Source organism: Pinus tabuliformis, chromosome 2_2, assembly GCF_031772625.1.
Source record: "Pinus tabuliformis cultivar Carrire ecotype Pingquan chromosome 2_2, CPIR1, whole genome shotgun sequence".
NCBI classification, from domain to species: domain Eukaryota; kingdom Viridiplantae; phylum Streptophyta; class Pinopsida; order Pinales; family Pinaceae; genus Pinus; species Pinus tabuliformis.
In genome coordinates this window covers 312,912,441-312,939,187 of record NC_142300.1, presented here as the reverse complement: position 1 = coordinate 312,939,187, position 26,747 = coordinate 312,912,441, and the positions used below count along the sequence as shown (strand labels likewise).

The window sequence follows — 26,747 nt, the reverse complement described above, 5'->3', positions numbered from 1 at the left end:
GTCCCATTGCCTGGAGCCACTCCTGCATCGAATCCTGTTATAGTTAAAAAGGAACGCCTTGCTATTACACAAGAACCAGCAGAGCCTTCAAAGATTTTTGAAAAAGAAGTGAAACCACAAGTATCTTGACCTACTCTGGTTGTTAAAGCTAAAAGTTCTGTACCAAGGCCTACAAAGACTACATTTACTTAGACTGAACCTCGACATTCAAAGACTGTCTTCACTCAAACCACAAGAACTCAAGAAAAAATGGATATATGGAAGAAGGAATATGTTATGTCACAGGAAAGGATCTTGCAGGAGCATAAATTATCATGGAAAAATCATATATATGCAAATTGGGAAGTGCTGGAACAGTCTCGTGCACAGAACAAGGAAAATAAACAGTTAAAAACTAGATTGTCTCTCATGTTTGATCTGGTTCAAAGACTACTGGCCACCAGGAAACCATCCTTTAGTTATTTTGTGTCTCTTGCAAAACGCCTAGCATTCTTCCAAGTAAAGGAAATCAAAGATGGATGACCTCATGAGGTATCTACACCTCAACAGTTTATCAAAACATTCACAGAGGCATCATTCAGTGAACAAAATTTACTCTGTGAACTATACCTCCATAATGAAGCCATGCCTGAGGATAGAAAGCTTAATCTGATCCCTCTGGTTGGGGAAATTCAGATTAGAGCCTTTATCTCTTTCCTGGCCAATCAGATCACGTGGCAACATGCGTTCCTTTCAGTAAAACACAATGAAGATAATCGCCTTCTGTGGATTCGATCCGAACCACAGAATGCTGTTGTTTTCGTCGTTAAACATCATCGGTTTTTAAGGGAACCAGGAATGACCGAGCATCTCAGAGAATTATAGGCAGCAATCTTAAAATATTTCCAACATTATGTCAAAGCCAAGGGAGTTCTTGCCTTATAGGCAAACAATCTATTTTGGGAACACTGCCCTAAGGAGAGAAAGGAATATCATCCCTTTAACCCTCTTAATCTTCAAACAACAATTTCACGACTACCTAATTATGTCAAATGCATTCAACAGTGTGCCGAAAAGTGGTTAGGATATCATTTTCACTTCCCTCTTTTATGGCTTCCAGTACGACAATATAAGGCTTATCCCAGGTTGTCCAAAAAGGAGGAGCTCGCAGCATGGCAGAGATTACAGAATGTCCAGGGTTTTAGAGATTTGGTTGATAGAAACTTCTATACTTACTGTCTAAGTAATTTTCACTGTACAGCCCAGTACTCAGACTCAGACTCAGAGTAAAAGTTTCATGAGGACATGCAACCCTTTTAGTTGGGGGGCATGTTAGGACCTCATATTGTCTCTTTTTGACCATAAATTTTGTTATAATGTCATCCCTTTTCAACTTATATTTAAAAGTCCTTGTTAATGTTTTAACCCAATTATTCTAAAGGTACACAATATTTCTTTTCATCACCATACGTTTAATTTTTTTACATATAATTATGTTATCTTCAATGTTGATCATTGAATTGATAATTGTTGAACGGTTAAAGAACAATGTGCAATCCACGTTGCTGAAACTACCTGGAGATTGCAAGATTACTTCTAAAGTTGCTGAAACAGTAGGAATGATGCGCAAATCTCATGATGAACAGTTGTGATTTGCAGTCTAGATTTGACAGCAATAGAGGAAGATCACCGAAAGAGCTGCTACACTGGATGTAATGATCATGATCTAAAGACAGTATTATTGTAACAACATTTTTGTTGATGGGAAAACTGACTTCCCTATTTTTGTATAAAAGCTTAAGATAGGACTTACAATGTAACCTATTGTAATAGACGTCTCCTCTTTAAAAAGAGGAGACATCTACATTAGAGGAGATGAAAAGACTGCGGGGAAAGGCTTAGTTGAAGGAATAGAACTGGAATCCTTTTTCTGTAACATGACATATTGATAGATGAATAAAATCTTGTTTTGAACATTTATTTCTAGTTCTCGTCTCCTGGGGAATCTTGTGAGAAGGACAGGGTCCACCTTCATGACAAGATTCGCCCATTATATTTCTGTAGTGTGTTAAGTGTGTCTTTTATCCATGCCTTGTTAACAATACTGTTTTCTGAATATCAATTTCACATTATTGCCGAAACCCTGTTTTCAATCCAATTGATTGCTACACTATTTAGTTTATCCACAGTTCATTCATGAGTGTTTCATTGGCCATTGAGTTTACAGAGTGATTTGGCAGTGTGGTGATCAGAAACAGGTGCTGAAGATTCCTGTTCTGGGAATAGGGTCCTGTTCTCTGTTACAACATAGCTAGTGCTTTCTTTTGTAGATTGATTCTTTTTCATTAGATTACTTCTTTAATGAAATTAAGCCTTCTTTGGTAGCTGTCTGCAATAGATTGTTTTTGCTGTAACTCAGAGTGGAGCTTTAGTTTGCTTAAGCAAGGTGTGATTAGTCTTAATTATAACTTTCATTGCTTTTAAGATTGAGTGTATATAGTACGGAGTTGCCTTTGAAATAAACAGACTTCCCTGGGTTGACAATTTATGTAGCACTTGGTTGTTTGAATTAATAAGTAATTAAAGTGACCAACAATAACCCATGCCATTAAAAATGGGAAATTATCGTACCTCGTTACCAACCTAATGGATACAATGGATTTTGGCACAACACCTAGTGTTGATCTTGTGTCCGCTCTTCTACTAGTCATCCCATGAAGCCTCAGATTTAACTTCGTATCTTTGAACACCTCCAGATGACTGATCCCCCTGCTTTAGGATTAATGCAATCTTCCCTTTTTCCCATCATCAGTCGGAAAAAATGGTCCAACAACTTAGGTTCTTCTATGTCATTCACTGGCTCAGTGAACCTTGGCCCTTGATATGGGTCCAAGGTTTGGATCACTCTAACTCCCTCCACTTCAAAGGTCATCATCTCACTCTTCAAATCAATTACTGGATAATTTCAAAGGCCCAATATATTCCTAGTAATTCTAAATAGGGGTCTTTGTCTTCCATAATATCTGTTACCTCAAAGTCAGAGTAAGTATTACCCATGTTATGTCGAACTCTACATCCTCTAGACATCCAATAGGGAGGATACAATACTGGTTCACCATGTGTAACTGAATTGGAGAGAATGCCAACTTAGGCCTTCCTAAGGCTTCTGAGGTTTTCCTCGGCATCATATTCACATGTGAGCCCAACTCTAACATTTTATCCTTGATCTGAAATCCTACAATTTGGGCATCAATCTAGAACTCTCTCCCTGTTCTTTTCTTGTTCATGTGCACCCATCTAGAGTGTCTTTCAGGTAAATTCGTGGAAATGAGTCCTACCCCAACCACCCCATCCTTAATAACAACCTTAAGATTTTCCCACAACTATCTGAGCATTTGCTCATCATTCATAATCTTCAGAAACAACCTAAACCATTCAAATATAGGTTGGGAATTATGTTGTAGGAGTTTAGAGCTTTTGGATTTTAAAAGTTATCCTTGGAGCTCAATAGTTGGGGTTAATTTGTTAAAAATGTCTACAGTCTCTTTGTAGTACTTATTTTTTTGGTTGGAATCATATAAGCCCTTTGGTGAGGCCGACTTTATAGTTATTGGTTGTTCAACAACTCCCAAGTCAACTATGTTATTATTCCTCCATGGGTAACTATATTAATGTTTGAAAGGAGGGTTATCTTGTGTTCCCTTGGTTCAAAATTAATTATATTTTCTCCCCTTTTGCGGTTGTGCTCCTCCCATCTGAAAATTAGATCTTAATAGTCTTCAGTTGCATGTGTGTTGACCTTACACGGAGAGCACCAGGATCTTATGGGTAGTAGAAAGTCTCTTGCAACATGCCCCTATTAATCACAATTATAATAGTCGATCAGACCTCTGCCTCATGTTCTTCCCCCTCAGCTCATCCACCTCCTCAACCTCTAGGAGTGTCATTGATCATGTAAGTAGAGCAATCCAACTAGTCATCTAAGGCATCTAATTCCCTACACTGATCAGTGTGCTGGGTAGGTGAGCCACAAAACTCACAAAAAACATGCTTGGGACACTTGAATATTTATGTAAAATGGGACAGAGGTGAGGGCGATGCACATAGGTCCTACAGATTTCACAATATTCAGTTGGATCTGCACTCTGCTAGTTAGGAGAAGTGTGGAAGTGCATGCACCATGCATATACCCCTTGCATACCAACCTAGGCAACTTTGGAGGTAGGTAAAGATGTGGAGGGTCCTGCCAGTATGGAGGGAGTGCTCAAGCCTCTTAGTATTGGGAACTTCGTGGCGTGATGCCCATTGACATGGAAGTTGGTACACTATATGTGCGGTTGTGATGGTCGTGATGGATGTGTTATCACTGTATAATTTATGAGGTTGCTATAGAAATTACAAAGGTAACCACAAAACCAATTTGGAAGATGGGATCTAGCCTTGCTAGCTTCAGAGAGGGATCTCTGTGTCATATTCAGATTTTTTTGGTTTCAGATATTGGGCTATTTATAAAAGGTCAAGGTTTTGTTTATGAATTGGTTTGAATTGTATGGTTTATTGATGTCTATATTACCATTGGGCTATGGAGTCTATGACTTAAAGGATCGATCTATTTCAGTATTTTGTAGATAGATTTCACAAGGCAAGGAAGCTAAACTAATTGGATTATTTAATTTTAAATGAAGTGAATAAGAGGAAGAGAAAGGATTTCCATTAAGTAAAGAGCAATTAAGAATTCATTTACTTAATATTAATCGAAAACATTAAAATTATTCAAAGCCAGAATCAGAGTGTACATCAAAACAAATTATGTTCTTCAACTTTCTATTGAATAATTCAGACTATGAAAACACATGAGTATGGTAAACAAAGAATGATAAACACATAAACACGATAGATGCACTTCACCAACAATTTTACGCAAGAATCCTGTGAAAGAGCTTTATGTATTACTAATAAGACTAATGAAGCTTGAAAATGTACAATAACTTTCTCAGATGCTGAAACCAACCCTTCATACTTCGAAAGGAGAAGTATTTATAATTTTATTTACAAAATATCTTGTCATAACCGATCAGGATTTAATTTAGGAATTTCTAAACTAAATATATTTGTAGTTTACAAAAATATAGGAAAACTTGAACTGCTTGGATTGCTGGCATATTTTTGTGGAGACTATTGCTGATCTAGCCCTTGACTTTTGTTGTGTTGTTTGTCCTGTTGTTGAAGAAGAATTGACTTTTTACTTAAGTAAATCACATAATTTTTCCCACCTGTCTTCATTTGGGATTGAAAATCTGAGTAAATTCCTATAAATTTCATCTACCTCTGTATATTTGGGAAAGGTGGGATTAGTGATAAAACTGTATTTGATTTCATGCTGGATGTCTAAATCAAATTTCAATGCCTCTAGGAAGGCTTTCCCTGTTTTACTCCCCTGTATTCTTGAAAATTTGGCGCTGTCTTTGGAAATGGCAATCAATTTCTCGTTGTAATTGGGAAATTTCATTAATGTGTCATTAAATACCAGAAAACCAGGAAGTCCCTTTTGACTGAGGACCTTAAACTTGGAGTAGAATGATCCGGATTATCCGCAGTATCATGTTTAATTTGTCGACGTTTCAAACCCCAAAGGGGGTCCATCATCAGGAATAATTTTTAGAATATGATTGAAGAATATTTTGACACCATTCTCCTGAAGTTGACACTTTTTCTTCGTCTGCAACATAAGATTTTTTTGGTCAATACTTTCCTAATTTCTAATATGGTCTCGGTTTTGTATTCTATTTCCAATGTTTTCAACTCGTATCTATTTTTAGAATTTAGAAATTGATGAGGTCTGTGGCTTCAGTTGGCTTGTCCCCCAGCATTTCCCTAATTTCTTGAATGGCTCCACTGGATTTTTGAATAAGCTCCTTCTGCTAAAAAATAATCTATATTAATGGTTAGATCTCTGTCATTGATTTGTTGATATCTATCCATATATTCTCCTTAGCCCGATCTAAGGTATGAGCCACGAAAAATTCTTTTCCCAATTGTTGTATCCTTTGCATCAGTCTCTGGGATTGTTGTACCTCTCTCAATTGAGAATTCTAAATTCTCTCTTTATGTTCCTATAGTGTCCTCACCTTTCCTTGTATTTTCTTGATTTCCTCCCCTTGTAAAGACATGTCCTCTATGGCTTTTACCAGTTTACTTGGGTCATCTGAAGTTGGTGTAGGGGGTGTTGTAGATGTAGAAAATTCTACAGTAGTTGTTGTTGTTGTAGTTGATGTAGAAGCTCTTTTTTGCACTATTGTTGTAAGAGGTACTGCATCAAGTGGGATTGCAGCTAGTTGTGCATTTTGTTCTTTCTCCTTGATCATCTTGTCCATTTATGTTATCATGTCCCTTATTTGTGCATTTTGCTCCATAATTAATCTGAGCGAGTCTTATTTGTCTCTCTGTCTCCCCCACCTCTTTTGCTTATGGATCCTCAGTTGTTGACATTTTCAACTATTTTCTGAGTGCTTCTATGTCAGCATTCTTCTTCTTAACTAATTTTTCTAATGCCTTAACATTTCTTGGGTCATATCCTATCTTAATGACCAAGTATTCCAATGATTTTATCTTATTATATTTTGCTAAAGAAGAAGCCTTTTCAAGTTTAAAATGGGATTAAATATTAGTGAGAGATACTTGCAATTTGGAAGATGTCATTGTAGTACTGTCAATGTAGAATAGATCACCTCCATAGTCTTCCTGTGCATCTCCATCTGATCTACAAGATGGACATCATTTGCATCAAACTGAAATGTAGTTTTCTTGTAATCTGTTGCAGATTTAAGGTGGAGACTTGCGCCTACAAGAATTCCATCTTCATTCTTTCTTTCTCAGTGTCAAAGGGTGACAAGAGCCTATAATGGGTAGAAGAAGTTTGTTTCTGAAATTGATCATAAGTGTTGACTTTGAGAAGCTCATTGCTACGGTTTATCTCCTTATACTCGTAAAAAATTCTTGTTTTTGTTTGACCTTGGATTAATTTAATGTCTGAGTTGTATCTAGATTCTCTTATAAGACTGAAGATAATGGAGATCCTGTAAAGATGTTATCCCTTGGTGGAAAATGCAGACTCTTGAGTATTATAGGATCTTTCCCTACTCCTTCTTTAAAAAAATATATTTTAGGATTTGTCCTTGCTTTCTTGGTGTAAATTTTGAAATATTTGGCTGAAATCTCAGTGATTGAAGGAGAGTCTTCTTCCTGTGTAATTTTCTCTACTTTTTCCTGAGGTGTGCGAGGTTTATGAAGTAGTGGTAGACAACATTTGGTCCTCTTCTTCCTGTAGAGTATTTTCTTCCCACTCATCTTGGTTCATGTATTTCTCAATTTCATGCCTTTGAGTGTGAACATATGGAGTGGTTTTTTGTTCCACTTTTAGTTTATAGATCATATCAAATGGGTCATATGACCAAGTGAATATAAAGGAAAAATTCATTTGTTTTAGGAGGATATCTGCCTCCTCTCCTGCTTTTTGATGTTGCAAATAAATGGTCCTATCTGAGCCTTTATTTTGAATTTTGATTTCTTCTTAGTTGACACAAAATGGACCTCATATGAGTATATCATTTTCTTGATGCATTCTAAAGCAAAAATTATCATTTGGAGATATCTAGGTAGTTTGTAAGGTGCTCACACCCATACACTCTTATTTCAATGCAATTCTAGTATAAATACCAGTCAGCTATTCTGACCTGCTCACTTAGGTGTAAAATCTTTTGAATATATGCATTGACCCTGGGTTCTATCTCACTCCTCAACAAACATGTAGCTGCATGAATAAATTGATCAATAAAGTCTTTGAAGTTGTATTCTTTTGAATTCCTTCTAGGCATAGAAGTCCAAAAAATCAATGAGTGTGGCTTCCCTTGTTCATTCAGTTTTTGTACTGCAAATGGGAACTTGTCTTCTTGATAAAATAGAAACATATACACAAGAATAGAGACTTATCTGAACATTCCTTTAGTTTGAAGCTTAAGGAATTGTTCATGAACGCTGTTAGCAAGGAACTGGCTAAAATTGAAAATTACTGAGGGCTTTTCTTTAGTGGTGAAAATGGACAAAAAACCTAAAATAGGTTCATCTACCCATTCATATGAATAATACCCCAGCAAACATGAGAGTATGTAAATGATTTTCTTAGCTTTGTTTGGAAAAATGGAGGAGGGATATGGTGGATTCTTTTTTGGGAGCTCAACCTCTTCAGGTAGGAAGATTTCAAAAATCTTGGATCTCTGGGAAAAGGTCAACTTCTGATATAATTCATTCAGGGCTTCCACTGAGAAAGGAATAGTGGAATCATTATGAGGGATCTGCAACATTTGGTTAATTGACTGAGGGGTGATTGTGAATAGAATTTCACCATTGTGAGCCACAATGTCTCTTTGGTCTGTCAAGTAACAAGCTTGGCATTTCAGGACAAATTCAGGGAAGTGATGGGTTTGGGGAAACATGTAGAGGGTTAAATTAGATTCCCAAAGGCCAATTTCATTGCTCTAGTCAAGGAAGATGTCTTTGAGCTAGATGTGTGATTTGAATAAATCGAATTCACACTTTGGATTTGAGATTTTATAGTCTCTATCAGCCAAGGGGATGTGATCAAGATCAACTAATGGGGGGATCATAGGATTTTCAATATTAACATTGATTTTTCTCTTGGGAGCCATATTGGGAATTTTGAAGAAATTTGGAAAAGGCTGAAGAGTTGAGCAATTTAACTGAGAAAATTTTGACAATGGAGGTTGGATATGATGGTGAAGCTAGTCTACTGCACTCTGGTCTTCTGCTCAATGTCGAGGAAATTTTCCTGTATTGATTGAGATTGAGAAAATATGAATTATCATCCGCGGGATCAGATTTAGAAAAGGTTGTAACATGAATGGATAGCGACCTTTTTATGGTTGAGGAATCATTTGTTAAGGGTACGGGATCGTTGGAGGGTTTAATGGTAATTCAAGGGTTTAATGCACAACAGGTAGGGGAAATGGTCAGAAAAGTGGCGTGGAGGGATTAGTGGTGTAGGAATGGGGAATGGTTGGTCGAAAGGAGAGGGTTAGGCAGTTTTTGAAGAGGGGGAAGGGTGGTATGTGGTATTGAGAGGGGGTGTGCAAAAGATTTTGGATTTTTGTTTTATCTCCCCTCTTGACCTTTCATCTCTCTGAATTTTGGAACATCCTCTTCCTTTCATTATTTTTGCATTTTTATTAATTTTATTGATGTATACCTCTAATAATATATCTTGATGTAACCTCCTTTCTAACTTACTAATATTAACAATTCTTTACATAATACTCTATTTCTATTTTAAGTTACCCTCTCACAAATTATCATTGAAAATATCAATAAATAATCATATTAAATTATTCCCAATAGCTAGTTTTGAACTAAATTGGGACAAGTCAACCCATAACAAATAAAAATATATAAATATTAATAAATAATTATATGATATAAATCCAAAATATTGAAATAAAATATTTTATACTTTATAACAACTAGTTTTTAATTTAAATATATAAATTTCTATTAGATATATCCTTCTTAAATAATATTTTACTTTTCCCATTAACTAATTTACCAACAACGAATTCTCAATGGCTAACTCTCAATAATGATGCATCCTTGCTATTTATTCCTTTAGATCAATTGATTTCACACCTTTTCCTGAGCATGAACCACATTAGTTGGTTCGAAACATCAACCAAATCCTAGCAATGTGATTAATCCAGAAGACTTATATCTACATTATGGATCACAAAAGTCTTAGATCTAACATGATGGTAAATGTGTAGTGATGTCTTCTGGAGTCATCGCATTCATTTTATTGTATCGACGTTTCAAACCAACCTTGTGGATCATCATCAGGATCACATGTGTGAAAAACTCAGATATTGATGGGGCAATAAATAGAGGAGAGAGTTGGGATGGTAATGTATGGAGCCAACATGTTTGATAATGTTAAGAAATAAATTTAGTTTAATTAATTAAATATTATTATTAAGTTTTATTTTTGTTTCTGTTAAATGTTTATATTTTATTGATGATTATTAGTTTATGTCATATTTTCATGTTTATATATATTAATTGATGACTATTATTTTATTAATTAATACCGGATTGGGTTAACTAAGGTTTAAATAAAATTATTTGAATTTAATCTTAATAAAAATTTTAGGGATTGAAAGAGTATAAAGATTCTTGATCAATGTTATTTATTTAGATATTATAATGTTATTAACTAAAAGGTTTTAGTATTAATTATTTTCATTGACGTTAATTAATACTTAATGTTATTTATTCAAATATAATGTAATGTAAGATTATAGTATTATAATATTCTTTATTCAAATATTATAATGGTATATGTCCATTAACTAAAAGTTATTGTATTAATCAGTTTTGTTGACATTAGGATTATTAATGTTAAAATTTACCTTGTATTAACATTAATGTTTTAAATGTTGCAAGATAATTAAAACATGTAATTTAATAATGAAACTAATTTGGTCTTCTATATATTACTAATTGAATATTTTTTATTTTTTCTCTTTATTAATTAATAATTTTTTAAGATATATTGCTAAGGATGTTCCTAAATTTTGAAGCTAGATTGATATTATATATCAATCTATAAAGTTTTCCAGTTTTTAATTAATACTAGATTAGGTTAACTAAGTTTTAAATAAAATTATTTGAATTTAATCTTACTAAATATTTTTAGTGATTGAAAGAGTACAAGGATGGGTTCTTGATTAACTTTATTTATTCAAATATTAATTTAATGATTTTAGGGATAGGTGAACCATAAGGAGGACCGAGAGATAATGGGGTTGGGAGTACCTAGGAGACGGTAGAATCCCCAGTTAGTGTAGGAATCCAATTATCACTTATTTTCCAACCATCATCACGGTTGATGTTATTGGGGTGTTTTCCTATTTTGATAGCTTCTCTAAATTTTCTATGGTGATAATGATCGATTTTGGCCACAACACAGGATTTTTCGATGCAAATGTGATGATTGGTTTTACTAGAGTGCTCTACCAAAGCTAAGGTTTTGGAACGGTTATGCTTGATGTCAGTGACATGCTCTTGAATCCTAGTTAATATAGAACGATCAGTCTCACCAATGTAGGCTTTGCCACACGAACACGGAACCAAATAAACCCCTTTGTGGTGTTTAGGATCAATAAGATCTTTTACTGATTTCATACATTTTCTAATTGTATTAAAGGGTTTGAAAGTGGTTTTTATAATATTATTTTTTAAAATATGTGAAATCTTATCAATGGTGCCTAAAATTTATGGAAGGTGAACCTTTCTTGCACAATCATCCATTAGTTGTTTGATTTTAGGATTCTCCACTTTTTTGAAAGCTTTGATTCCTTGGTGTCTTCTATATCCATTCTTTTCAAAAACATCCAAGAGGTGGTTCTTCTCTTGATCAAAATGATCATGATCTGAAATAGGTACCACCCTGGTAGCTAGAGTGCTCAGCATCTCGAGTTTCTGAGCAGGATGATGGTAAATATTAAACATTATAAAATAATTTAATGATTGATTCATCATTTTTTATATTTTTATATGATAATGGGTTTTTGGTATTGTTATAGATTAGGAAATAACAATTACATATTTTGAATTTCAAATTTTGTGAATCAGGGTTGTCACATTTTTTAATTTTTAATTTTGAATTTTGTGAATCATGTTTTTGTCAGTGACATTCTCGTTTCACTCAATTACAATAGGAAAATTAAATTCTTAGGTTGGGAAAAATTAGTTTTCTATCATATATGGGAAATATAAGTACTGTGTAAACACCATAGTCATGCATAAAATTGCTTCTCCTCTTGTGTCCTTCACCTTCTAGATCATGGTTGCCAGAGATTAGTATGCAATCTGCTATGCCCATAAAAGAAGTTTAACTTGACTTCACTACTAGTACTGCTCATTCATTTCATGGATCTCCTCCCTAATATCTGTCCTTCTCTAGGTTCCTCTAATTTCTTGTTTAATTCTTTTACACCTTTGTCTAAATTCAATGGTGATTTACATTCGACGAGGTCAGCGGAAACGAGAATTTCTAGCAATATGAGTCAAATGCATTTATCTGGACTAAAAAAATGGCGCCAAAATCTTCCAATGCTAAAAATATCTGTGGGAGAGAAGTGTGATATATTCACAGGTAGTTGGGTTCACAATTCATCATATCCACTCTATGATTGGACTAAATGCCATTATATCAATGGTGAATTCAGTTTCCAGAAGAATGGAAGGCCGAACTCGAACTACCAGAAATGGAGATGGAAGCCTCGTGATTGAAACCTTACCAGGTTGGAAAACTTAATATTTGATGTTTTGATTATGGAATTTTATGCATTGTATGTGAGGTTGATTATGTTTTGTTGCAGATTCAACACCATGCACTTTCTTCAACAACTCACGGGAAAGAAGATTTTGTTCTTTTGGGATTCGCTGACAAACAATCAATGGTAATTTATGAAGTTTCTTCTCAGTTCAGTATTGCCACTTGGACATACTGCCTTATTTATAGGACAAACATCTTCTACTTTCAAAGCCTTGGCAATACAGTGGCTATTAGTACAACACTGTATATATGCATTTTCATGACATTGGTTTTTCCTTATTCAATGCACGAAAAACTCTATAGGTTGGGCATGATTAGGATTTGAATTTAATTTGGATCACTTTTTTAATTATGACTTATAGCTAGACCCAAAATTGATGTATGAATTTGACTCTTATTTATGAGACAAAGGGTCCACTTTGGTCCAAGAAATTAGTGAATAAATTTAAAACTCTTATTTATGTAACAAGAGATCCACTTTCATGCAATGCATGTATTTTCTTCTAAATTTAAGTTTGAAAATGTTAGGAACTACTACCTACAAACATCTAGAAATTGAATAGCGTATGGATTTGAGACCCTTATTGTGGAACAAGGGACCCACCATCATGCAATGCACCAATTTTCCTCTGAATTTGAACTTGAACATGTTTGGAACCGCTGCCTACAAACATATAAATATCAATGTCATTACATGCATCAAATCAAATTTAGAGGTCAAAAAAAAAAGATAACTCACCATAACCACATTAATAAATTGTTCATAGGTTGTCATTTTATTTAATATAGATCATAATGTCATTTATTGTTTTTATTATTTGATAGTTTTCATAATAATTTTGAAATAAATATAAAATACTAGAAATACTAAATATAAATATAAATTTATAAATACTAATGGTTGTAAAATTGCTGAAATGGATTACAGGATTACAAAGTTTTGTATCATTTCAATGGGCTCCTTACCTGGTAGACATGGTGAAAAAAGTGATCACGGGACAACAGAAAGTTGTTCTTGAACTCAATTCAGTTGAGTTGAATGCAAAAGGGTAGATGGGACAAGATATTCTAGTTTTTGAATTTGGGCATTGGTGGGGTTACAATTCTGGAGCTCTTTCATGGCGGAGTTGTGAAACTAATTATGTGGATTTGTTTGGAAAAACTTGGGATTACAACTAGGATGGGTCACATCTCTACAAAGACATGGATCGAATGGTTTCATATATAAAAGGGCTGACGACATGGGTGAACTGGATCGATTCAAACATCGATATTGCCAAAACCAAAGTCTTCTACCGTTTTTTTCTGGCGAGCAACCAGGCAGAGGAATTATGGAAAATTTTAATCATTAAACTAGTTTTCTAAGCTTTATAGGTTTCCATTTTATTAAAAAACTACTTAATTAAAATAAGGATTCGTTTAAGGAGTTTAGCTCAAGTTATAGAGGTACATATTGTGTTTTTGTTGTAGCGGATTCAAAGCAGTAAAAAAGCATAAGCGAGTTCTATAGAATGGTCCCATAACTATTTTATTAAAAAGAAAAATTGTTGAAGATTCAAAATTTTCTTTTCAACATTTTTATTTTTAAATCAAAATTTTTATTAACTATAACATTTTCTTATGATTCATGGTTTATAGTGCAAGTGACTAGAAGAATCATAGTGGGCTCAACTCTTACAAGGAGACAAAATCGATATTGGCTATCCGCTCAGACAGTAAAGGCTTGGGTTGAGAAGAACTGGAATCCTCTTATAAAAGGTTCAATCATCTCCTCCTTTTGTGGAAAAGTTTTTTATAACTTTTATTTTGAGAATAGATTTGACCGTAATTTAGTGTTTAGTAGTGGTCCATATTTTATGGGGGCTCTATTTGGACCACTAGAGCCCCACCTTCCATCCAAAATGTAATGTTCCTTCATCGGTTCTGATCTGGATGAAGTTACCTTACCTCCTCCTTCATTGCTGAAATGATGTGACCTTCAGACTCATTGGGAACTCCTTGGGGAGGTATATCGTTTGCTCTGAACTGAAAGATGGCCTCTTCTCATGTGCAAGGATTTTTGTGGAGGTGGATTTAGAGAAGGGTCTCCTGGCAGATGTCAATATTTGTATGGATAGTTGGACACATGTGCAAGAAGTAAATTATGACAAACTTCCCTTCAAGTGTAAGTTGTGCCATGAATATGGGCACTTTGCAAAAGGCTTCCCTAAAGGAGGGGAATCCATGGAGAAATAGTCTAGGGACCCCAAAGATAAAGGGCAGCAGGTCAAGCGGCATAAGTCTTCAAAATTTTTGCCTCAGGTTAGCACCCCTGGCTCTATTCTGGCAATAAAGGAGATTGAATCTTCCCCCCCTTCCTCCTCTTAGGAGGCCCCAGTTACTCGTTTTGAAACCCTGGGTCACTCCCCAAAAGTTCATAAGGAGTCTAGCTCTAGCCCTGACGCTGACAGTAGTTTAGATGAATCATCAGAGGAGGAAGAATATGTGGATGGTTTCTTGACATCTACGGAAGGCCTAGGACCTCCTGCATAGCTGATTTCCACTGATGATAGACTAGAGGGTGTAGGACCGAAGCAACTTGTCATAAAAGAGAAGAAAGCAAGAAGAAAAACAAACAAGGAAGTCAAAATGGAGAAATTTGAAGAAAAAAAAGAATTGGGAGTCCAACACACTATTCCTCATCAGCTAGCAAGTGCAAGGAACAAAGAAGGTGGAGGAAAAAAAGGAAATAATATAGGCCTTGGCAAGGGGGCGGCGAACTCAAAAAATTGATTAATGAATATCATATCTTGGAATTGTAGGGGCCTAGGATCAGTAAAAAGAATCATGGAAGTGAAATCCCTCATTAGTAAAGAAAGACTAGAAGTTACTCTCCTACATGAAACCAAGTTGGATGAAGAGTCTATCAAATCTATTAAAAACAAATTTTGGAATAACAGCAATATGGAAACCATCAGTTCAAGAGGAGCATCTAGAGGCCTATGTACATTGTGGAATCTGGTGAAGCTACAACTGGTAAGTACCCTAAAAACAACTCACTGGATAGAAATTATTTTTAATATTAAATAGAAACAACAACTCTTCACAATGATCAATGTGTACATGCCTACCCATTTTTGGGAAAAACAAGAGTGTTGGAAATCCTTGATGGAGCTAAAAGACACTGAGTTCAGGCATAGTTGCATTATTGGTGGAGATTTCAACACAACAATGGGAAATCATGAAAAAAGAGGGGGCTCCATCATTCGTAACGCGCAAAAGGAATATATGGAGGACCTCATCTTAACCCTGAACCTCTCGATGTCGAACCTCAAAAATTCGTGTATACCTAGACTAACAACAGAGTGGGTGTAAACAATATTGCACTCGGTTAGACCATTTCCTTGCTACTGACAGTCTCTTAATCATGAATTACAACCTCAAATATTCCATCCTCTTGTGGGCTGGTTTGGACCACTAGCCAATCAACCTAGTTATCTCTCAGCCATTGGATTTGGGCCCTATCCCCTTTCACTTCTCTCCCCAATGGATGAATGCCCCCAATTTCCTAGAGGTGGTATCCCTTTCATGGTCAGGTTGGATTGATAGAAGTCTAATAACCATATGGGAGTCCAAGATCTGCAGATTGAAAGGTGACATTAAAATGTGGCTCAAGGATCATAAATCTGAAAGATAGAACAACATCAAAGACATGGAAGAAAAGCTTGCTGCAATCCAAGGGCGAATGGAATCAATGCTGGTCTAGGTATAATATTTCCATAAGGAAGCATACACTTTCAAGACACTTCACTCAAACCTAAAATCTAGAAATAACTGGCTTAGGGCTGGGGATAGGAACACCAAGTTTTTCCACAAGAAAGCCAAGTTCAGAGAATCAAAAAGCAATATAACTCAGATTATTCATGGGGGGGAGACCATCAATAAGTTTGATTAAATCAAAAGGGTAGAAGTTGAGCATTATAAAAATCTATACACTAAGGACCATACTTGGGATCTTGCTAGCAAAGACTTCATTCTCGAGAACATCCCTCAAATGGTGCCGGAGGAGTGGAATCGCTATCTAATTTCCCCTTTGACAGTGCAGGAAATTCAAAAGGTGATTTTCTCCTTCCCCCTAGATAAGGCATTAGGTCTGGATAGATTCACGAAGATATTCTATCACTCCTTCTGGGATGTTATTAAGAAGGACATTTGCATATTGGTGGGATACTCATTCCAACACTTTCCTATGCGAGGCGGCATAAACTCTTCTTCACTGGCCTTAATCCTTAAAGCATTGAATCCCTCATTCTATGGATTCCACCCTATTTCCCTTTTCAATGTCTCCTACAAAATCTTCTTGAATATTATGGCATATTGTCTTAAACCTTTATTTCCCTCTCTGATCTCTGAAAATCAGGGGGGGTTTGTCTTAGGTAAACAAATCTTCGATAATATTATCCCAATCCAAGAATATCTAGACTATGCTGGTGTAGGGGAGACCAAGGAATGATCATTAAGACGGACATGGAAAATTCTTTTCATCATTTTAGGCATGGATTCCCATTAAAATTCCTTAGAAAAATGGGCTTGGATGAGATCTTTATTAGATGGATAAATCTTTATATTGCTTCTCCTTAGATTGGTCTGCTCGTGAATAGAAGGGTTGCATGCTTCTTCAAAGCATCGAGGGGCCTTTGACAAGGGTTCCCCCTCTCTGCTTTCTTATATATCATCATGTATGATGCCCTAAGAAGGAATTTGGAACTAGAAAGAGCTTTCCTCAACCTCCCGGGCATACATTATAAGGATGGCATCAGTAGTATAAATCATGGTGAGTTTTTTGATGATATCGTTTTCATGGAGATGCCTCAACCAAAATTACTCGGAGATTTAAGAAAATCTTAGATAGATTCCTTAGTGCATCTGGAGGTGCCACAAATAATGGGAAAATCCACACATAGTGCTGTAACATCTCAAGAAATAAGGAAAAAAAGATCGAAGAAATCCTAGGATTTAAAGCAGTCTGTGAGTGGAAATGTTTCAACTATTTAGGGAACCAAATATTCCTTGGAACAGATGCTCCCCATGCCTGGGAAAAAGTGAAAGAGAAAATGAAAACCAAAATTTTAAACTGGGGTAAGACTTGGCTTAATTATGTAGGTAGAGAAATCCTTGTTAAGTCAGTCCTATCGATGATCCCTCTATATGAGTTCACTACCCTACAAGCCCCTAAGATCTTCCTTCACCAAATGGGCATGTATATAAGAAAATTCATGTGGGAAGGAGGTAAAAAAGAAACAAAGAAATACCACTTAGTGAATTGGAAAACAGTAATTAGAGTTCCAAAACGACATGGGGGATTGGGAATTAGGGACCTGTGGATAGCCAATATGGAAATGGGAGCTAAACTATACTGGAGTTTGATGATGAATCCAAGTCAATAGTGGTCCCAAGTGATTCAAGCTAAATATATATCTCAGCAATTTGACCATGGATGTCTCGAGAACCCTGGATTGGGCTCCCCCAACTGGTTTTTAACAGGGAAAATTTTAAGAACCCCCCCAAATTTACATGTATAATAAATGGGCGAATCTCCATGGTATATAGGAAAAATGGAAGGCAATTTTATCAATAATATGATATGTATATATAATTTTTTGGTGAATCTCTCACCAGGCATGGCGAATATTTTACTCAATTATAAAATCTTGTGTTTATTGAATACACAAATGAAATCATTGCATTTCTTTAAAATATCTTTTGAAATCAAAATTACCGAAATTACATATCCATAACCTAGTGGGTGTAGGATAAAATTCACCTGTGCCATTCACAGAAAGCTTGAGAAAAAACCTAATATTATATATAAAACCAAGAAAAATTCAAATTCATCACTTCTAGGGACCTCGTAACCACCCTGCCAATACACAAGTATGTTCCTATTTGCAATTAGAAAAATTACCCAAATTACAATTTGTTTACTCCTGCATATGTTGGAAAGTTATAGAAGGATGACTAGTGCAATCAACCCATTCCTTTTAGCCTTGGATTTGTTTCAGTTTAAAAAAAAAGTATACAAATATACTTGTCCAATGTCTATGCCTTAACCATTCACCTTAAGATGATTTTACAATATAATTTCCTAAGTCTATTTAATATCTTCATTATCAAAAAACCAACCTATTTCCATCTTAACTCCACATCTACCACTCTTAGGGGGATGAAATCTATTTATCCCTCTGAGCACTTGGTAGACCCAGAATTAAGATGGATCTAAGATGATAGAATTTCCCCTTTAAATAGTCTATGCTCACATGAATACCATGGGTTATCATAAACTTGGACCTTAAAAATTACTATTAGTAATTTATAAAAATTAATAAAACTAATAGTCGATTTTTATTTTATTTTTTATTTTAACCAAGCTAAAATGTTTAACATACATTAAATTACAACATCCATTTTTACTCTTGATCGGATCAAATATTTTTTCACTCTATGCTAGTTTGCATATCATGATATTTGATACCTCTCGGGGGTTAGTAGATCCAGAGTAAAGATGGATCTATGTTGGTTTAATTCCCCCATTTAAATAGGCTACATTCCAGGTGAATACCATAGGTCAATACCATGTGCCATTTTGGTGAATACCATGTGCCATTTTTATTTTTATTAATACTAATATTAGGGTTAATAATGTTTTTTTGCATGGTATTAATAACAATCTAGTCCATGGTATTTGTCCCATAGTATTTTTCCCATAGGTTTCACCTAAATATAACGCATTTTTTGAGTGTTCGTAAATATAAGGTGACTTCTGGAGTAAATATAAAAAAATGTTTTATTTGTTTACCATACCTCTCGTTTATTTATATTTTTATTAATTTACCATACCTCTTTTACAAATATGGTATTTGGCCCATAGGATTCACTTAAATAAAACCTCTTTCTTGAGCTTTCATAAATAGAATGAGGGTTATGGACTAAATATAAAAAGAGGTTTTATTTATTTACTATGCATCTAGTTTATTTATATTTTTATTTATTTACCATACCTTTTGAGTAAGTATAAAAAGATGTTTTATTTATTTACCATACCTCCACTTTACTTATATTTTTATTTGTTTGCACCCTTGCATGTATATAAGGTGACTTATGGAGTAAATATAAAAAATATTTTATTTATTTACCATACCTCTCATTTATTTATATTTTTATTAATTTACCATACCTCTTTTATAAATATGGTATTTGGGTCTTTGGCCCATAGGATTCACTTAAATAAAACCTATTCTTGAAAATGGGTGAAGGGAAGGTTGTAACTCCTAATTTCAAGGGCTAAATTTACCTTTTTTACCCTCTCCCTTAAAATAAGGTGTGCTATTTGAAGTGATTTGTAAAAATGTACTATGATACAAAATATTCGCCCACTAAAAATTCAAAACCCCTTAATTTCGCCAAAGGGTGAACATTCGCCCCTAAAATTTTCTATGGTGTTTAATCAACTACTCCAGGGACATTATCACCAAAATTCTAACCAAAATTATGGGAAATGAAGCCTCCACTAAGATTTTTTCCAATTCAATTATGGGACTCCATCCCTTGGAGTCTAACCTTTACCTGGTGGATCTTAAAAAATTCATGATCCATAGGGAGGAGGAAAATTTGGGCCAGATTATAGAGTGGAACCAGCAAGGAGGTTGGAAGGGCTGGAAGCTTGAAAATATCCTCGAGGCTCTTCTCCTCCAAAGATACAATCTATTCAAAAAGTTGGCCCCACAACTCTTACAGATGCAGACAAGTGGGGATGGAAGAATGCCAATTATACTGTCAAAGAAGGGTATTTTCACATGCTATTAAACTCCCAATTACCTTCAAAAAAATCTATTTGGGGAAAAATCTAGAAAATAAATGCCATCCCAAAAGTCAATTTTTTTTTTGGTTGCTATTGCGTAAAAAAATTCTTACTGTGGAAAATCATCAGAAGGGGGGATAGATTGGCCCCTCACTATGCTTGCTATGTGAATCCATGGAGGAATCTATCCACCACCTCTTTCTCCATTTTCATGTGGCTAAATAATTTTGGTCTGTAGTCATTGGGTCTCTATACTATAGAATTGCCTAGCCTTTAGACATCCTAATATTCTTTATCTCTTGGCCTAAATCTCATTTGGGCTCCCTTCAGGCCAAAAGAAAATTTAAGGAAATCTGGTCTACTCTTCCTAAGTATGTTTGTTGAAAAATATGGCTATCAAGGAACAAGGAAATATTTAAGAAGTCTTGGCCCCCGATTGGGGTAATAGCCATGACTGCCCTTTCAACATATATGGAACTACATAAACCAGATATAGAACCTTCCTTGGATCATCTTGAATCACCTTGGTTGGCTCTGTGGGTGTGCTACCCGGCCTCTTAGGCTCCAGGGCATAGTTCTCCCTCTTGAGCCAAGTGAATTATGAGGTTTTCCTCGAATGGTCTAGTGGATTGGCTTAGATCCACAAATAAATGGACCCTTCAATTTGATGGTGAGTAAAAAGGTAACCTTGGGTTGGCAGGAAGGGGAAGGATTCTCATTAATCCTGAAGGAATCATTGAATATAGATATGATTGGGGGCTTCAATGAAAGACCAACAACTAAGAAAAGTGTATGTCTTGTTCTTAGGCCTCACATTGGCTCAAAATAAGGGCATAAAAAAAATACAAGTATTAGGGGACTCAATGATAATTATTAGGCATATGATCTATGCTTCATCAGCTAAAAACACTACCTTAAACCAAATAATCAAGAGATCCCAGGGGTTGATCCCCTCCTTCAAATTGGTGTCTTTCTTCCATATTCTCAGAGGAAATAATCACGAAGTTTACAAACAGGCTAACCATGCATGCCAGTTGAGAGAAGAAAGGAGCATTGTGAATGAGGTCGTGGGCACGACTAGCATCCCATAAGTGTGTTGATGAGATACAAATTCTAGATTGTGGAGGTTTCTCTTAGCCTTGCAAGGAAGTTAACAAACTTAAGAATTGGGGATTTTTCTTTTAGATTTCTTAGGGTGGCTAATTGGCCTCTCCTTCCTCCCCTTAGCCCTCCCCCTTTCCTTCCTCTCCCCTCCCTTTCCTTTGTCTTCTCTCTACCTTATTTATCCTCCCCATCCCTTCCCTCTGCCATTCTCCTATCTTTTCCCATGTCGCATCCCTCTCCCATTCTGTCCTGCCTCCCCTCCTTACTGTCATGTTCCCCACCCCTACCCACCTCATCCCCCTACCCCTTGGGCCTTGTCGCATCACTCCATGTGAGCCCTGGCCTATCATGGAGCCTTGTGGCAGGTGCGTCCTTTGCTTATACCTGCGACATGTCTGTGATTATCACACTGGTACAACACTTTTTCATGGAAGGGAACTTTGTGTGTGCATTCAATTCCCACATCCTTTTTTATTGTGCAAAGGTCGGTGCACCACCTCAGGTGATTGCATGATAATGGGGATTTCAGAGCAACATTTAATTTCAAAGAAATGAACGACCTTGATCGCTTGTGGGAGGAAGCTTAGGATGGGAATGATGGACCAGGAGAAAAGTTGGGAAATCATGGTGGACAACTAGGAATTTATGGAAGTACATGGGGATATTAGCTCCATTAGCTTCTTCACATGGTACTGCATCATCACACAGTCTTGCAGTGGTTATATAAAAAATAACAATATGTTCTTTTTTCGTGGTTCAATGTTCTTTTATGCTTAGGTGGCCTCTGTGAAGGCCTAGTGACTGAAGTTGAGGTCGCTGCGAGTTAGTTGTTGGGTTTGGGTTGAAGCGCAGAAACTGAAGGCATCAGAGGAGCCTGAGATTTCGAATGGGAATATTTAGGGGGCCATGGGCTTGAGTGCAGTGGATAATTTGTGTGTCAGTGTTGGGTTGGGTGTTGCTATTTTTCTGAATTGTGAGGGGGTTCTAGTCCAGAACCTCGGGGAATATTTGAGAGTAGACCCTTAGAGGGAAGTCTGTTTGAATATGACCAAATTTAAGATTCTTGTTGGAGAGAAGCTTTATAAACTTCTGAACTGTGAGGGTGTCCTGGGTCAAAACCTTGGGGCTTCGTTAGAGGCCAGTGAGATGGAAAGGTGGTGGATGGTTGGTTTCGAGAGTAGTGGGACAGGAGCATCCTGGATTTGAGTGAGAGTGACAAAAGGTTCTATGAAATTCAGGGAAGTTTGAATATGGATTCGACTGTGCAGAGTGTAGAGAATAGATCTTGGTTGGGCTCTTAGGGTAGTCGCAGGCCGAGGTCAGGGGGACGCATATGGGAAATTCTCTGGTTTGTAGGAGAAATCGGCCAACCTGCATCAATTGTGTGTAGGACCACATGGAATTAAGGGAATGCCTGGTTGTATTGCAACACAACATACACAATCAGCAACAAGAGAACCTGACTATGAAGGAGAGACAGTTGGAAAAGAGGGAGTGTATTCGTCAACTGGAGGATGAAGTGGATGCACTGTGGCAACAAATTGAGTAGCTAAAGCTCAAGGTTGAGGAGAATAGCAAGAAAAATGAGGAGGACTCCACTGAGTTGGACCAGAACAAGGGCACTGAAGAAGTCTCCACTGGCCTGGACCTGAACAGTCCAACGCCAATGGATATTTAGTCTTTATAAGTATTTCTCACTATTTTTATATGGCACAATGCAAATGTAAATATTTAATGCTTCATTTTTGTCGAATTTATAGTTATAGGAGCACTGGAATGGGGAATTTTTGTGCAAAGTACAAAGAAAACTTATACAACAGGACTACAGACCAAATGGTGTATCATCGACCCTTAGAAGGCTTGGAAAAACTTTGTAAAATATTGGTTTTGTTTCCGAACAGGTGCACTATATTTATATAAAAAAAATACTCATGTTGGTTAAAAGAACAAGTTATATGGATAATTAGAAAGAAAAATTAAAACGTTATATTCATTAAATAAACCAGTGATACTTATAATCGTATAATAAAGTATAGATTTTCTCAAGAAAGACTCACACTCAATTAATTGTATTGAAACACTTGTCTTTTCGAATAAAATCTTTCATATTATTTTGGTCTAAACATTTGACTTAGATGTTGAATTCAATTAAATTTCTATTTTATAAAAACAAAAAATAAAAATAAACCCCAACATTAATGTCGCATTGTTCTTAGGTTAAGGGAATGAATTGAATCATTGTGATGATGATAGATAACACTTTTCTTTTTTCTCAAGATAATTATGATGGAACGATTTCGATAATAAAATTCGGATTCAACATTAAGTTGCATTTAATTTCTTTGTAAACAGTCTACAAAGACATGTGGTTGCTTTGACTGGTTGTACATGTGAATATACAATCTGCTTGCATTTTCTTGACTTGTATTTTTGACATGTAGTGTTTATGGTTGGACTATGTTAAATGTGTTTACAGTCAGTCGCAGGAAAGAATACATTGTAAAAAACAAAATTCTCATTCCAAACACTAGACTCACGACTAGTCTGTATAAGAAGAATAGGAAGAGCAAGGTAGAAAATGGGCAATTTCTTGGCACAAACTTCAAAATTAGTAACAAATTGTTGTTAAATATCATCTTCTGGTTCTTCCTCCTTTGGATAATATTCATCATCAATGGTGTCAGCGTCCAATCAGTTGTCAATGGGCATGCAAGTGCAATTACACCATACTTTTCAATCTAGGGCTTCGTAGGCCCACAAGTAGTAATTCATGGTTCCACAAACAAAGCAGCACCGAAACTCATGCATTCTCACATCAGGCCTCCTATAACCAACATATAAGCAAAGGAACATTTTGGTGCACTAAGGCTACAGTTTGAACCACTCCACCATGAACTTGGCTTTCGAAAGTGATTTTGACAATGACATGTTGCATTTGAAGTCGCTTAGGAGCGTGAAGACTCGAAGAGAGGAGGATGAAAATTTGGGATTAAGGGTGGTTGTGGTTATGAAATTTTCACTGACGTCGGTCACAAGGCTTCCAGATTCTGTTGCGATTTCTAGTACTGAGGTGGGTAAATGGAAGCTAGACCTTGGGTGTTTGCCTAAACCAAGAACCGGTGACCTTATGCAATGTTCTTGGAAATGTCATACCCATCTTGTAGGAAATGGTCGGGCTCTTGTAGGGTGTTGATGTGGCCAAGAAAGGTCTCCCAAACGAATGCAGTGCAATTTTAAAGATTACAATACTCTTGTCTAACTTCCTTATGCCTTTAATAGGTGTGTCATTTACATGTTTTCTTGCTAATGCTTTGCAATTTTTTTGGAAGTATCAATCTGATGGTCAATGATAATTCTGTCATCTAACACATGGGATCAATGACACAATGGCATGGAGGGGAGTTCTTCTCAAAGGGAACTCCTTATGACATAATTGATATTTTTCTTATATTGTCACTTTGGAAAGATCTATAATTTATTCCATTCTAAACATGGAGTTGATATATAATGTCTAAAAATATTAATAACAAAATTTATGTGAGTGTGGGTCACAAATCAAATAAAAAAATAAATATTTTGAAGAAAATATTTTAACGTCGTATTCCTTCAATGTTTAATATGGAGTTGAGATATAATATTTACAAAATATTAATAAATAAAATAATATTATATATGTATGTAATATTTTAAAAAATGTTAATAATTAACAAACATATATATATATATATATATAAAGAGGGATTGTTTTCTATTTTGGAATATGAGGAGGTTGTATTAACATTTTAATGTGGAGAATATGAATCATCAATGAAATATTTCAATGTCAACTATGTATATATTATATAAAATGATTAGAAATAGAAAAATTCTTTATACTTAAAACATTTTAGTAGTGCTTTGCTAAAAAATGGCATAGATCCATTTTAATTATAGATCTATTAGGAGTCAAAAGTAATCAAATCTCTCGAGGTGGAAACCTTAAAGTAATCAAATATCTGGAGGTGCAAACCTTTCCTCAAGTTTTACACTAAAAAGAAGGTTTTCATCTTGAGAAATTTGATCCCGCTATGTAAATCCAAAGTTAAAATAAATCTTCATAATAAACAACTATACAAAATTTGAATTAAAAAAATAAAAACAAAAGTAAAAAAATTCATAACATAAACGTAATTCAAAAACCAATTTGATATTATAAAATCTAAATCTATCACCAATAAAAATTTATATATATATATATATATATATATATATATATAATTTAGAAATAATTTTAACTAATTTTATAAACTAAAACATTTCACACCTTTACATCTAAACTTTTTATAAAATTATGGAAATTTATACTAAAGACAAAATAAATAGCCAAATACAAAATAGATAAACAAGTCCATTAGATTAAAAAACCAAAAAAAATAATTAAAATAATAATCCCAACAAACAAACCAAAAAAAAATGGAGAGGAGAAAGGTGTAAATAAATGCACACCACGAAATTGTCATCTAGGTTCAACGAACAAGATTAAGCAATGACCACCACCCTTATTCATTGTTACCCTCTCATTAGGCTTGAGGAGTTAATAACGTACAATAGCGTGGAGAAAAGTAGCTGACCTATCACCCCAGTTACTGACCCTCCCTTGTTCTTTGGTTCTTATCTATATAAATGAAAACATCATTCCAGTTGATTTCGTTTTTCTATGGAAGTTCCATATCAAAAAGGTTTCGGCATCATCAAATACTTTGGAGTTGTATAACCACAATTGACTATGAGCATTTGTATTTGATTTGCATGGGGTTGTTTTATTTTATCCTTTCGTGGAGGCTTGGTTTTTTTTTTTTTTTTGGTCATTTTCCCTTCTCTTTCATCAGTCAACAATGAAGTTGAGATGCAGATAGTGCCCCCAGAAATATATGGACGTTATTAGTTATGATTTTGCTTTACAATTCCGTCCAATTACCGCTAGATCAAGATTCTACATAGAGGCTTTATAATAGAAAAAATTTAGAGACCATCTAGGAATTCAAACGTCATGTGCTTAACCCCTTTTACTGTAATGAATTGATAATTTCAAAATATTAATTGACATTACACTTACAACTTTTCATAAAAATCACTAACTGGGTAGATACAAATTGTTCACTAGAGCTAAAATATTTCAACCTTTTTCATGTTTCCCCGGTTAAAATGTAAGCGTAAACCCTTTTATCGTTAAATATTTGTAAGCCGAAAGAAAATTAGATAAGTTTTCCATAGAATTGAAACAGAATATTGCATTAGATTTAAAATTGATTTCACAAAATCTTATGTAGATCCTTGGACCTTGTGAAATTGAGGCAAACCCAGATTTATGAACAGGTTACGATTTTCTTTTTTCAGTAAATTTGTTTCCAATGTTGTATCACAAATTTCAATGTTGTACCGCAA

The 26,747-nt window shown here is 35.2% G+C and overlaps 1 pseudogene; it reads left to right on the top strand.

Moving 5' to 3' along the window:
* Positions 1 to 624: 624 nt before the first annotated feature.
* LOC149192545 (uncharacterized) overlaps positions 625 to 26,747 on the top strand; it is a 122,093-nt pseudogene continuing 95,970 nt past the window's right edge.